This window comes from Manis javanica, chromosome 2 (genome assembly GCF_040802235.1).
Source record: "Manis javanica isolate MJ-LG chromosome 2, MJ_LKY, whole genome shotgun sequence".
NCBI classification, from domain to species: Eukaryota; Metazoa; Chordata; class Mammalia; order Pholidota; family Manidae; genus Manis; species Manis javanica.
Genome location: NC_133157.1, coordinates 144,873,206 through 144,889,138, shown reverse-complemented (window position 1 = coordinate 144,889,138; position 15,933 = coordinate 144,873,206). Strand labels below are relative to the sequence as shown.

Below are 15,933 nucleotides of genomic sequence, written 5' to 3'. Positions count from 1 at the left end.
TAGTTGCCTTTTTGTGACTGGCTTATTTCAGTTAGCATAATGTTCTCAAGGTTCATTCATGCTGTAGAATGTGACAGGATTTTCATTCATTATAAGTCTGAATAATATTCTGGTGTGTGTATATACCACATTTTCTTTATTCATTCATCTATTGATGGACATTTAGTTCTTTCAAACTCTTGGCTATTGGGAATAATGCAGTGATGCAGTGGGTGTGCAAATATCTCTTCAGTACTCTCCATCCAGCTCTTTTGGATATATACTCAGAAAGCAGGATTGTTTGATAATATGGAAGTACAACTTTTAATTTTTTAAAGATTGGCATGATGTTTTCCATAGTGATTGCACTATTTTACAGTCTCACCATTAATGCACAATTTTTCTAGCTTTTTACATCCTTGTCAACACTTGTTATTTTCTGCTTTTGACTGTAACTGTCCTAATGGGCATAAAGTGATACCTCACTGGGTTTTGATTTGCATTTTTCTATGTTAAATGATGTTGACGTCCATTCATATGCTTATCATCTTAGACATCTGATAATTTTTATTAAAATCCTTTGCTATTTTTAAATTAAGTTATTTGTTGTTAAGTTGTAGGAGTTTTATATATATTCTAGATATTTAACCCCCTATGATACATACGATTTACAAATATTTTCTACCATTCTGAATGTTGCCTTTTTCTCTCTTTAACTGTATCTTTTGATGAACAGACCCCCCCCACACAGTCTCTCCCTACTCATAATCAATGGTTTGTTTCCTGTATCTGAGTCATCTTCTGTTTTGCTTTGCTTGTTTTGCTTATAGATTATACATATAAGTGAAACAGTGTTAGTCTTTGACTTAATTTTGCATAATATACTCTAGGTGCATGCATATTATAAAAAATGGCAAGATTTCATTCTTTTTAATGGCTGAGTAGTATTCCATTTCATGTATGTATACACACACTCATATATATATATATAAAATCTTTTTCCATTCATCTGTACATGGACACTTAGATTGCTTCTATATCTTAACATTGTAAGTAGTGCTGCAGTGATCGTGGGATGTATGTGTATTTTTAAAATTGGATTTTAATTTTTTTTTCAGATAAATACCTAGAAGTGATTGTTGGATCATATGGGAGTTCAATTTTTGATTTTTTGAGGAACCTCCATAGTGTTGTCCATAGTGGAAGCACCAATTTACATTCCCATCAATAGTGCACAAGGGTTCCCTTTTTTCCACATCCTTGTCAATACTTACTGTTTCTTGTCTTTTTGATGATAGTGAATGTGACAGGTGTGAGATGATAATTCCCATTGTGTTTTTTATTTACATTTCCTTGATGATTTGTGTTGTAAGCATCTTTTCATGTGCCTGTTGGCCATCTGTATGACTTCTTTAGAAAAATCTCTGTTCAAGTCCTTTGCCCACTATTTAATTGGGTTATCTGTTTTTTGATATTAAGTTGTGTAAGTTCTTTATTTATTTTGGATGTTAACCACTTATTGGATATATGATTTGCAAATATATTCTCCCATACAGTAGATTGCTTTTTCTGTTGTGTTGATGGTTTCCTTTGCTGTGCAAAAGCTTTTTAGTTTGATATAATGCAATTTGTTTCTTTTAGATTTATTGCCCTTGCTTGAGAAGACTGGTCCAAAAAATATTGCAAAGATTGGTATAAAAGAGCTTACTGCCTATGCTATATTCTAAGAGTTTTATGGTTTCAGGCCTTACTTTCAAATCTTTAATCCATTTTGATTTTGTTTTTCTATATGGTATAAGATAGTGGTCCGTTTCATTTTTTTGCATTTAGCTGTCTTGTTTTCCCAGCACTGTTTACTGAAGAGACTCTTTCCCCATTGTATATTCTTGTCTCCTATATCTTAATTGAACATATATGTGTGGGTAAACTTCTAAGCTTTCATTTTTTTAAATTGAAGTATAGTTGATATAATATGCAATATTATATTAGTTTCAGATGTACAACACAGTGGTTCAATAATTACATGGATTATTAAATCCTCACCCCAACTCCTGCAGTTACTGTCTGTCAACATAGAGAGGTGTCACAGAACCATTGGCTATATTTTTCATGCTTCACTTCCATCTCCATGACCAACTTATGTTATGATTGAGCTTTTTGTGACACTTTATCTCTATTACCTTCCTCACCCACTTGCCTGAACCCCTCTCCTGTGGTAACAACCAGTCAGTTCTCAGTGTCTATGAGTTTACTGCTGTTCAGTTCATTTTCTTTTTTTTAGATTCCATGAATAAGTGAAATCATATGGTATTTGCCTTTCTCTACCTGACTTATTTCACTTAGCATAATACCCTTTAGGTCCATCTATGTTGTCAAAAATGGCAGGATTGCTTTCTTTATTATGGCTGAATAATACCCCATTGTGTATATGTACCACACCTTATTTACCCATTCAATTATTCATGGAAACTTTGGATGCTTCCAAATCTTGGTTATTGTAAATAATGTGACAGTAAATATAGGGGTGCACATGTCTTTGTGAATCAGGGATTTTGTTTTCTTTGGGTAAATTCCTAGAAGTGAAGTTACTGGCTCAAATGGTATTTCTATTTTAAGTTTTTTGAGGAAACTCCATGCTGCTCTCCACAGTGGTTGCACCAATTTACATTCCCACCGACAGTGTATGAGTTTTCTCTTTTCTGAGCATCCTTGCCAATACATGTTATATCTTGTCTTTTAGATAGTGGCCATTCTAACTGGTGTGAGGTGACATCTCATTGTGGTTTTGATTTGCAATTCCTTGATAATTAATGATGTGGAGCATCTTTCCATGTGCTGGTTGGCCATCTGTATTTCTTCTTCTGATAAATGTCTGTTCATGCCCTTCACTCATTTTTTTAAATTGGGTTATTTGAGTTTTTTTTGGTGTTAAGGCATATGAGTTCTTTGTATATTTTGGGTGTTAACTCCTTATTGGATAAATTATTTGTGAATATATTTTTCCATACTGTAGGCTACATTTTTGTTCTGTTGATGGTGTCCTTTGCTGTACATAAGCTTTTTAGTTTGGTGAAGTCCCACTTGTTCATTTTTTATTTTGTTTCCCTTGTCCGGGGAGATAAGTCTAGAAAAAAGTTCATTCCTATGTTTATGAGATTTTTACCTATGTTTTCTTCTAAAAGTTTTATGATTTCATCTTATATTTAGTTCTTTAATCCAAATTTTTCAGTGTATAGAGTTTGTAATCTAGTTTCATTCTCTTACATGTAGCTGTCCAGTTTTTCCAACACCATTTATTTATTAATTGAAATATCATTAATATACAATCTTATATTGGTTTCAAATGTACAACACATTGGTTCAACAGTTACCCATATTAAATCCTCACCCCCTCTAGTGTGGTTACTATCTGTCAACATAGAAAGATGTTACAAAATCATCGACTGTATTTATTCTCCATGCTATACTACTGTCCCCATGAACACTTATTTTGTGATTGTGAATTATTGCGCCCATTTATCCCCCTCCTCCCCTTCCCCAACCTGTCCCAACTCCTCTTCCTTGATAACCACTAGTCACTTCTATGTGTCTGTGAGTCTACTGCTCTTTTGTTCCTTCTGTTTTGCTTTATTATATTCCATAAATAAGAGAAATCGTGTAATATTTGTCTTTCTCCACCTGGCTTATTTCACTGAGCATAATACACTCTAGAACCATCCATGTTGTTGCAACTGGCAGAATTTATTTTATTTTTATTGCTGAATAATATTCCATTGCCAACACCATTTATTGAAGAAACTGTCTTTTCTCCATTGTATATTCATGACTCCTTTATCATATATTAATTGACCATATATGTGTAGGTTTATTTCTGGGTGTTCTATTCTGTTCTATTAGTCTGTATGCCTTGTTTTGTGCCAGTACCATATTGTCTTGATTATTGTAGCTTTGCAGTACAGCTTGAAGTCAGAGAGCATAATAAACCCATTTTTGTTCTTTCTTATGATTGCTTTGGCTATTCTGGATCTTCTGTGGTTCTATATGAATTTTAGCATTATTTGCTCTAGTTCATTGAAAAATGCCATTGGTATTTTGATAGATGCATCAAATCTATAAATTGTTTGGGCAGGATGGCCACTTTGACCATATTAATTCTTCCCATCCATGAGCGCTGGATAGATTTCCATTTATTTGTGTCTTATTTCTCTCCTCAGTGACTTAAGGTTTTCAGAGTACAGGTCTTTTACCTCCTTGGTTAGGTTTATTCCTAGGTATTTTATTCTTTTTGATGCAATTGTGAATGGAATTGTTTTTCTGATTTTTCCTTCTGCTAGTTCATTGTTAGTGTATAGGAATGCAACAGATTTCTGTGTATTAATTTTGTATCCCACAACTTTGCTCAATTCAGATATTAGATCTAGTACTTTTGGAGTGGATTCTTTAGTTTTTTTATGTACAATATCATGTCATCTGCAAACAGTGTCAGTTTAACTTCTTCCTTACCAATTTAGATGCTTTTTATCTTTTTGTGTTGTCTGCTTGCTGTGGCTAGGACCTCCAGTACTATGCTGAATAAAAGTGGTGATAGTGGGCATCCTTGTCTTGTTCCCGATCTTAGAGGAAAGCTTTTAGCTTTTCGTTGTTGAGTATGATGTTAGCTGTTGGTTTGTCATAAATGGCCTTTATTATGCTGAGGTACGTTCCTTCTATATCCATTTTGTTGAGAGTTTTTATCATGAATGGATGCTGAATTTTGTTAAATGCTTTTACAGCATCTATTGAGATGATCATATAGTTTTTATCCTTCATTTTGTCACTGTACCACATTAATGGATTTGTGGATATTGTACCATTGTTGCATTACTAGAATAAATCCCACTTGGTCATAATGGATGATCCTTTTGATGTATTTCTGAATTTTGTTTGCTAGTATTTTGTTGCAGATTTTTGCATGTATGTTTTTCAGGGATTTTGGAGTGTAATTTTCTTTTTTTTTAATAGTGTCTCTCTCTGGTTTTGATATGAGAGTGATACTGGCTTCATAGAATGAGTTTGGAAGTATTCCCTTCTCTTCTAGCTTTTGGAATACTTTAAGAAGGATGGGTATTATCTTATCTTGAAATGTTTGGTAGAATTCAACTGTGAAGCTATCTGGTTCTGGATTCTTACTTGTTGTTTTTTTCTGACTATTGATTCAATTTTGTTACTAGTAATTGGTCTTTTCAGATTTACTCTTTCTTCCTGGGTCAGTCTGGAATTCTTTGCTTTTCTAGGAATTTGTTCATTTCTTCTAGGTTGGCCAATTTTTTTCATAGTATTCTCTAATAATTTCTTATATTTCTGTGGTTTCAGCTATGACTCTTCCTCTTTCATTTCTGACTTTGTGTATTTGTGTCCTGTCTCTTTTCTTAATAAGTCTGGCTAGGGGTTTGTCTATTTTGTTTTTCTTCTAAAAAAAACCAGCTCTTGGTTTCATTGATTTTTTTCTATCATTTTATTCTTCTCTCTTTTGTTTATTTCCCCTCTGATCTTTATTATGTCCCTCTTTCTACTAAATTTTGGTTTCATTGGGTCTTCTTTTCCTAGCTTCAATTGTGAGTTTAGACTGTTTATTTGGATTGTTCTTATACCTTGAGATAGGCCTGTATTACTGTGTACTTCCTTCTTAGAACCAGTTTTGCTGTATCCCACATATTTTTAACCATTGTGTTCCTGCTTTCATTTGTCTCCATGTAGTGTTTGATTTCCTCCTTGATTTATTCATTGATCCACTGATTATTGAGACAGGTTGTTTATTCTCCAGATTTTTTTTGTTTTCTTCATGTAATTTATCTCTAGTTTCATATCATTGTGATCTGAAAAGATGCTTAATACAATTTCATTCCTTTTGAATTTATTGTGACTCTTTTGTGTCTTAGTATGTGATCTGTTCTAGAGAGTGTTCCATGTGCACTTGAGTAAAATGTGTGTCTTTCTGCTTTTGGGTGGAATGTCCTGTATATATCTGTTAAGTCCATCCGATCTAATGTATTTTTCATTTCTTGTTTACTTAGATCATTCAGACAGAAAATAAATATCTGTCCATTGATATAAGTGGTATGTTAGTCTCCTACTACGATTGAGTTGCAGTCTATTTCCCTTTAGTTCTGCTAATATATAGTTTTTACATATTTAGGCGCTCTGATGTTGGGTGCATAGATATTTATAATAGTTATATCCTATTTTTGGACTGATCTCTTTATCAGTATGTAATGTCCTTCTATATCTGTTGTTACTTTGTCTGGAAGTCTATTTTTTCTGATATAAGCACTGCTATCCCTGCTTTGTTCTCCTTTTATTTGAATGATGCTTTTTTCCACCCCTTCACTTTCAGTGTATGTATGTCTTTGAGGTCTGAAATGAGTCTCTTGTAGGCAGCATGTAGATGGGTGTTGTTTCTTTATCCATTCTGCCACCCTGTTTCTTTTCATTGGTGCATTCAGTCCATTTACATTCAAGGTAGTTACTGATATAGGTATGTACTTATTCCAGTTTTATTAATTGTTTTCTGGTTGTTTTTATAGTTTCTGTCTGTACCTTTCTTCTTCTTTTATATACTTGTTATTTGATGGTTCTCTGTAGTGTTGTCATTGGGTTTGTTTTATAAGAAATGTTGTGTATGTATTATAGGATTTAGGTTTGTGGTTACCATAAGGTTCATAGAAAATTTCCTAAATATATAAATATATAGCAATCTGTATTAAGTTGATGGTTGCTCTATTTTGAACACAATCTATAAGTACTCATTTTTTTATTATTCTTCATCCTTCACACTTTATGTATTAGGTATCATAATGATGTATCCCTTGACTGATTTTGTGTATAGTTTTACTACTCTGTTTTTTTTAACTTCATACTTGCTTAGTAAGTATTTGGTTTGCTACCTTTTTTGTTGGTTTATTTTCAATGATGAAAACTATTTAGGCTTAAGAACATTTCCATTTACAGAAGAATCTTTAGTGGACCCATCCTGTTTAGTGGTGCTGAATCCTTTTAACTTTTGTTTATCTTGGAAACTTTTAATTTCTCCTTCAAATTTTGAATGCTAACCTTGCTAGGCAGAGGATTCTTGGTTTAGATTCTTTCATTTCAATACATTAAATATTTCATGCTACTCCCTTCTGTGTGTAAAGTTTCTGCTGAGAAATCTACTGGTAGACATGGATATAGACTTATGCTGATAGGCTTTATAGGTAACTGGCTGCTTCTCTCTTGTTGTTGTTAAAATTCTCTCCTTATCTTTAATCTTTGCCATTTTAATTGCTATATGTCTTGGTGTTGTCTTCCTGAGGTTCCTTTTGTTAGAGGCTCTCTGTGCTTCCAGGATCTGGGTGTTTATTTCCTTCCCCAGATAGGGGAAGTTTTCAGCACTTATTTCTTCAAGGAGACTCCCTATTCCTTTGTCTCCCTTTTCTCCTTCTGGTACCCCTGTTATGAGAATATTGTTTTGTTTGGAGTTGTCACACAACTCTCTTCGCATCCTCTCATTTTTAGAAATTATTTTTTCTCTCTTTTCCTAAGCTTCATTGTTTTCCTGTTCTTTAATTTCTGTCTTATTGATTGTCTCCTCTACTTGCAGCAATCTATTATTCATCCCCTCTGTTGTATTTTCTATTTCAGTTACTGTATTCTTCAACTCTGAGTGGCTCTTTTTTTAACTCTTCTATCTCTTCGTTGAAGTTCTCACTGAGATCATCAATTATTTTCTTCAGGTCAGTGAGCATATTTATGATTATTTCTTTGAAATATTTATCAAGAAGTTGGTAGTCTCCATTTAATTTAGCCCTCTTTCTGGCATCTTATCCTATTCTTTTGTCTGGAACATATTCCTCTGCTTCCTCATTTTGTCTGTATTTCTGTGTTTCTTCTTTGTATTAGCTAGATCAGATCTGACTCCTGGTCTGGAATGTAATGGCTTTATGAAAAAGGCAGCCTGTGGTACCCAGAGGCTCAAGACTTTTTGCTTACCAATGTCAGGTTCTCCTTTGTGGTGGAGCTGTGATTGGTGTTGGTCAGCTGTGAGCATGGGCTGCCCTTCTGTCTGTCTGCTGGCAGTGGCTGATCTCTGTCAGCAGTGGTTGACAGCTCCCTTGAGCCATGCATAGAGCTTATGCTGATATTGTTGTGGGCAGGGCCTCCCTCTGCCTGCCCTGCAGCAATGGTAGTGCTGCTGGGAGGGCAGAGCAGGCTGGACAGTTGTGTAGGGTAGTGTGAACTGGGGCTGAGCTACCATTGAGGGGGAAGGAGTGTTTGGAGCTTGTTCCCACAGGTGCCTCTCCAGTTGGGGATGAGAGAGTGACAGAAAATATGAAAAGCCACCCTCTGCCTGCCAGGGCCGGGACAGATCATGGACTGAGCCATCAGTGTGGGGGTTGAAACTTTTGAGGCCGGCTCCCACTAGTACCCAACTAATTGGCCTGAGAGAGGGCTGGGAAGCATCATCCACCTGCCCTTTCTCCTCCAGCTAGAGCTCCCTCCTACTACTGCTGCTCCTCTAGCACCCTTTCTGCTGCTGATATATCTTTCAAACTGCTGCCTCTGTGCTGGATCTCTGCAGGACCAAAGCAGTGTGCCTGTACTCCATAAGCTACTGGGAGTCTCAGTCTCTCCGAGTGCTCCAACTCTCCCTGGTTTCCAGTCCTATTAATCACCAAAGTCTGATTAAAAATGGACACGTGTTTCCAGAGCAGATCTCCAGGGTCAGGTGTGCTGAGTTCATGATGTTTATCCCCTCTGTGCTCCATTCCTTTCCCTCCTGCTTTTGGGCTTGGATGGGGGAAGGTCTGGTGTCTTGCTCAGTCATGACTTTGCCACTTTACCCTTCTCTGTGGGTTTCTCTTCTCCAAGTGTATATGGTCTGTTCTGCAGTCTTCTGGTCATTTTCAAGGTTAGTTACACTTGCTGTAGTTGTTTCCTTGATGTGTATGTGGGAGGAGGTTTCGTGTAGCCTTCCTACTCTGCTATCTACCCCCCCGCCAGTATTTCAATTATACTGCATTGATATATGTGTCTGTTTTCATTACAGTATCATACTATTTTGATGACTATGGCTTTGTAATGTAGTTCAAAATCTAGGTGTGTGATACCTCCCACTTTATTCTTTTCCAAGATTGCTTTGGATATTTGGGGCTTTTGTGGGATTATTTGTCTTAGTTCTGTCAAAAATTCCATTTATATTTTGGTGGGGATGGCATTGAATCTATAAATCGCTTTAGGTACTGTGGTTATTTTAGCAAGACTAATTCTATAAATCCATGAGCATGGAATATCTTTCCACTTATTTGTGTCTTCTTCAGTTTCTTTCATTGATGTCCTATAGTTTTCAGATTATAGGCCTTTTACCTCCTTGGTTAAATTTATTTGTAGATGTTCTCTTTAATGTAATTGTAAATGGGCTTGTTTTCTTGATTTATCTTTGATAGCTAATTATTAATATATGGAAGTGCAACTGATATCTCTGTTAATTTTCTATCCTGTGACTTTAATGAATTCATTTATTATTTCAAATGTTTTTTTGGTGGAGTATTTAGAGTTTTCTACGTATAGTAGTATCTTGGCATCTGCAAATAGTGACAGTTTCACTTCTTCTTTACCACTTTGGGTGCCTTTTATTTCTTTTTCTTGCCTGATTTCTCTGGCCTATACATCAGTTCTTTGTTGAATCAAAGTGGTGAGAGTGGGCATCCTTGTCTTATTTCTGATCTTATAGGGAAAGCTTTTAGCTTTTTACCATTAAGTGTCATGCTAGCTTGGATTTCTAATATATGTCCTTTTTTATGTTGAGGTACATCTCTTTATACCTACTTTGTTGAAAAATTTTATCATGAATGAATGGTGAATTTTGTCACATGCTTTTCCCGCATCTATTGAGATGACCATATGAACCATTTTTATTCTTCATTTTTTTAATGTAGTGTGTCACATTGATTTGTAGACATTGAACCATCCTTGAATCCATGGAATAAATCTGGAATAAATCTCACTTGATAATGGTGTATGATCCATGTAATGTATTGTTGAATTCAGTGTGGTAATATTTTGTTGAAGATTTTTATATGTATGTTCATCAGGGTTATTGCCCTCTATTTTTTTTTAATTTAGATGTGTTTGTTTAGTTTTTGTGTTAGGATAATTTTTGCCTCATAAAAAGTCTGGAAGCATCCCTTCCTCTTCATTTTTTGGAATAATTTGTGAGGATAGGTACTAACTCTTCTTGAAACATTTTGTAGAATTCACTAGTGAAGCTACCTGGTCCTGGACTTTTGTTTTCTGGGAATTTTTAAATCACCAATTCAGTTTCATTATATGTACTCAATTTACTCAGATTTTTTATTTCTTTGAGATTCATTCTTCGAAGATAGTGTATATTTAGGAACTTACCCATTTCTTTTATGTTTTCCAGTTTGTTGTCATATAATTTTCCATATTAGTTTCTTATGATCCTTTGTATTTCTGTAGTGTCATTTTAACTTCTCTTTCATTTCTTATTTTATTTGGGCCCTTCTCTTTTTCTTTATGAGTCTAGCTAAACGTTTATTGATTTTGTTCATTTTATCAAAGATCCAACTTTTAGTCTACTGTGTTTTAAAGGCTCTATTTCATTTATTTCCATTCTGATCTTTATTTTTCCTTCCTCCTAGTGTCTTTGGGCTTTTTTCTTCTTTTTCTAGTTCCTTTAGGTGTAAAGTCAGATTGTTTATTTGGAGTTTTTCTGCTTGAGGTAAGCTTGTATTGCTTTGAACTTCCCTCTTAGAACTGCTTTTACTGTGTTGCATAAATTTCTGATTATTGTATTTCCATTTTCATTTTTCTCAGTGTATTTTTTTGTTTTCCCTCTCTGACGTCTTCATTGAGTCATTGTTTTTTTGTAGCATGTTATTTAGTCTCTACATGTTTGTGTTTTTTCCTAGTTTTTTTCTTGTATAATTACAGTATTTCTGATTTCATACCATTGTGGTTGGAGAGGTGCTTGATATAATTTCAATCTTTAATTCATTGGGCCTTATTTGATTGCTTAATATGATCTATATGGAGAATTTTCCATATAGAACTTACTTTATATAAAGAACTTATAAAGAATCTATATGAATTTACCATATATATATTTGGGTTCTGCTATGTGTGGTGCATAAATATTTACAAATATTATGCCATCTATTTGAATTGATTCCTTAATGATTATGTAATGCCCTTCTTTTGTTTTCTTTGTTTTAGAGTCTATATTTTTTCTGATATGAGTGCTGATACTCCAGCTTTCTTTTAATTCCATTTGCATGGGTATTTTTTCTATCCCTTCACTTTCAATGTATGTGTGTCATCTTTAGATCTGAAGTGAATATTGTGGGCAGCATATAGATGGGTCACCCTATATCTTTTCAATGGAGCACTTTGTCCATTTGCATTTAAGGTAACAATTGATAGGTATGTACTTATTACCATTTTATTAATTGTTATCTGGGTGTTTTTGTAGTTCTCTGTTCTTTTTTTTTTCTAGTTGTCTTTCCTTGTGGTTTAATGTCTTTCTTACTGTTATATTTTGATTCTTTTGTCTTTTTTTGTTTGTATATCTCTTTTAGGTATTTAACTTGTGATTATCATGAGGTTCATATATATTGACCTATATGTATGTGGCAGCCTATTTTAAGCTGATAGTGGCTTAAGTTCAATACATTCTAAAAGCACTACATTTCTATACCCCACTCATATTTATGTTTTTGACGTCACATTTCATGTCTTTTTTATTTTGTATGTATGTTAACTGCTTACTATAGTTACTGTTGATTTTACTATTTTTATCTTTTAACCTTCATATTAGCTTTTTAAATGGCTGATCTACTGCCTTTATTCTATATTTGCATTTACCAGTGAAATATTTCTTTCATATATTTCTAGTTTTGGCCTTTTCTACTTAAAAGAAGACTAACATTTCTTGAAAGGCCAGTTTAAACTCTTTTAGTTTTTTTTTTTTTTTTGTTATTGTTCTGGGAAACTCTCCCCTTCAATTGTGAGTTAACCTCATTATATTGATATTCTTGCCAGGATGATTTTCCCTTTCAGCACTTTAAGTATATCCTGCTACTATCTTCTGGCTTGCAGAGTTTGTGCTAAAAAAATCAGATGATAGTTCTATGTAGTTTTCCTGTATGTGTCTTTTTCTGTTGCTGCCTTTAACATTCTCTCATTATTTTCACTTTTGCCATTTTATTATAATTGATTTGGTGTGGATCTCCTTGGGTCACAAGATGCACTGTGATAGTGCTGCCCTGGCAGGATTGCCAGAACTGGCATGGGCATGGGCATGGGCCAGTGGAGGGCCCAGGTTATACTGTGCTGGGCCTACCATGGCAAGATTTGTGGAACAGGAGCAGGAGTGAGCCAGTGAGGATCTCTGGGTATGTTACCAGGGCTGCCTTTGTGGGATATCTGGAGCTGAAGCAGGCATGGGCTAGGGAGTGTCCAAGGTCTGTTGTACCAAAGCCACCTTGGTGGGATGGCTGGAGTTGGAATGGGTGTGGTCTAAGGGATCCTGGGCTTTGCCATACCTGGAAATTTTTGGTTGGGCTGTTGGATTAGGTACAGGATGAGGTGGGTCTTGGAGAGTTGTGTGCCAGGGCCTCCATCACAGGATGGCTAGAGCTAGGAAGGGCATGGGCAGGAGCCTAGGTCATGCCACACTTTGGCCACCTTGGTGGACAGCTTGAGCTAATGTGGGCCAGGGGCCTGAGGCATGTTAGGGCAGCCTTTGCAGCCTTGCTCATGTACCTGGACCTGTCCCTGTCTGTTCTATCAGGGTGGAAGAGGCATATAAAGAACTTTATTTGCCAATGACTCGGACTCTGGAGAGTTCCAGGAGTTCCCTGCCCATTTGGCAGATGCTGTAGGGTTAGTAAATGGATTTCCTTCACTTACATTCTAGTTGTCCTTTAAACTGCTGTTTTTTTTTTTCTGTGCCTAGTGTGGGTGACTCTGGGCACTAGACACCTCAGTGACATTTCTCTCTACTGTTGGATGCCACATCAGGGGTGAGGGACCTTTCATTACCATGTCTGTGTCTCTCCTACCCTTCTCTACATGGTCCCTCTATAATTCGTTGTGCAGAAACTGTTCAATCAGCTCTCATTTGTTTTTCAGGAGGAATTGCTATTTAGGTGTAGTTTTAGTGTGTCCATGGGAGGAGGCTAGTTCAAGGTCTTCTTACATCACCATTGTGGACTGCCTTACTCTATCTTTCAGTGTGCTTTAAAGTTTTCAAGTACAAGTCTTTCAAATTCTTGGTTAGGTTTATTATTATGGTTTTAATTTTTTTCAATGCTTTTAGAAATGGAACTGGTTTCTTAATTTTCCTTTGAGATTGTTCAATATTCATGTATAGAAACACAACTGTTTTTTTAGTGAAATATATTTCCAGTTTGAATTCTCAGACAATAACAGATATGCAGTTTTCATCTGGCTGCACTTTCCAGCAGGATTCTATATAGTCTGAAGAAAACAACATGTTAACAGAGGTGTTCTCTTAGCAACTGCTTCAATTTGGAGTCCCAAACTCATATTGATGAGAGTTTGTGATTAAAAGGAGAACACCTGATTTTGAATATTGATCTTATATCCTGCAATTTTGCTGAATTTGTTTATTAGTTTTAATATTTTGTGTGGTGTGTATGTGTAAAATCTTTAGGATTTTCTACAGAGATGATCATGTCATCTGTGAACAGAGATTATTTTACTTTTTCCTTTCTAGTTTGAAAGACTGCTGTTTCTTTTTCTTGCCTAAGTGCTTTGGCTAGAACTTCTAGTACTATATTGAATAGAAGCGGTGAGGGCAGGCATTTTTGTCTTGTTCCTGATACTACCAGAAAGATTCCATCCTTTCATTACTGAATAATGTCTGGCTCTTATTTTATTGAAGTAGTTTATTTTTTATCCTAATTTTTTTGAGTGCCTTTTTCATGAAGGGATGCTGAAATTTGTTAAATGTTTTTTCTATCTCAGTTGAAACAATCATCTGGGTTTTTTTTACTTCATTTGGCTAATACGGTTTATTACAGTTTTTCATGTTGAACCATCCTTTCATTCCAGGAATTAATTGCATTTGGTAATAGTATAGAATCCTTTTAATATGCATTTGTATTTGGTTTGCTAGTATTTTGTTGAGGATTTTTATGTCAGTGTTTATCAAGGATGTTGGTCTTTATTTTCTCATGATGTCTTTCTGACTCTGGTGTCAGGGTAAGGCTGTTTTCATAGAATGAGCTTGGATATGTTTCCTTCTCTTCTATTTTGGATGAATTTCAGGACTGGTGTTACTTCTGTAAATATTTGTTCTAACTATCCAGTGAAACCATGTGGTAATGAACATGTCTTTGTTGGAGGTTTTTGATTACTGCCTCAATTTCCTTACTTCCTGGTCTCTTCAGAGTTCTATTTTTTATGTTTCTTTCTTGTTTGGTTTAGTGTTTCTCAAAATTTATCCACTTGTAGGTTGTCCAGTTGTTGATATATAATTGTTCACAGAATTATAATCTTTTTATTTTGATATCAGTTGTTATGTTCTCTCATTTCTAATTTTAGTTAACTCTTCTTTTTTCCCCCCTTAGTTAATATAGCTATGGGTTTGTCAATTTTGTTGATCACTCCAGAAAAAATAATAACTCTTGGTTTCCTTGATACTTTATGTTATTTTCTATTCTCTGTTTTATTTATCTCTGGGTAATTTTTAGTATATCCTGCCTTCTGCTAATTTTTGGTTTAGTTTGTCTTTGTTTTTCTAGTTTATTGATTTTTAAAGTTTGTTGATTTGAGATCTTTCTTTTTAACATAAGCACCTATATGTATAAACTTCCCTCTTGGCATTGCTTTTGCTAAATCCAGTAGTACTGGAATGTTTTGTTTTTATTTTCACTTGTCTCTAAATATTTTCTAATTTCTCTTATGCTTTCTTTTACAACCCATTGCATAAAAGCATATTGTTTAATTTCCTTTTATTTGTGGATTCTTCAGTTTTCCTTTTGCTATTAATTTCTAGTTTCATTCACTGTTGTTACAAAAGGTAGTTGGTGTGACTTCAATATGTCTGTTAGGTTCAGTTGTATAATGTTGTTAAAGTCATCTTTCCTTATTGATCTTTTGTCTAGTTCTGTATCAATTACTGAAAGTGGAATACTGACATCTCCTACTATTATTGTGTTGCTGTCAGTTTCTCCCTTTTGTTCTGTTAATGTTAACTCCATATATTTTATAGTCTAAAGTCAAGTATATATATGTTTGTAATTGTTATATCTAATGGTTAAATTGGCCCTTTATCATATTATATATATCTTTGTCTTTGTGACAGTTTTTGACTTAAAGGTAATCTGTCCGATATAAATATGTATTCCAGCTCTCTTTTGGTTAGCATTTGAATGATGCTTCATCTTCCATCCTTTATTTTTAGCTTACATATGTTACACCTAAAGTGAGTCCATTTAATCAACCTATAAAATTAAAAAAAATCCATTCAGCTTATCTATGCTTTTGATTTTGGAATTAATCAATTTACATTAAAAGTAATTACTGCTAGTACTTACTTGGTCTGTTTTTTGGTTTTCTGGATGTTTTTAGCTTTTTGCTCCTCCTTTACTCTCTTATAGACTTTCTTTGTTGATTTGTTGTGAAATGTTTTGATTATTTTCTTTCATTTTGCATATTCTGTAAGTATTTTCTTTGTGGTTAACACTGTGATTATTATAACTCTAAGATGTCTAATATAATCTATTTTAAACTGATACCTTAAATAAACTTTGATACTAAAACTCTACTCCATTACAACTCCACCTTCCTACTTTGTTAATAATTTAACAAGTTATATCTTTATATATTATATACCCATTAACATCGATTTATAGCTTATTCTTTTATGTTTTAGTTCTATACAATAAC

General features: G+C 34.5%; 1 protein-coding gene across 1 annotated transcript in view; it reads left to right on the top strand.

Moving 5' to 3' along the window:
* RP1 (RP1 axonemal microtubule associated) overlaps positions 1-15,933 on the top strand; it is a 370,859-nt gene that overhangs the window by 137,285 nt on the left and 217,641 nt on the right. The window lies entirely within an intron of this gene.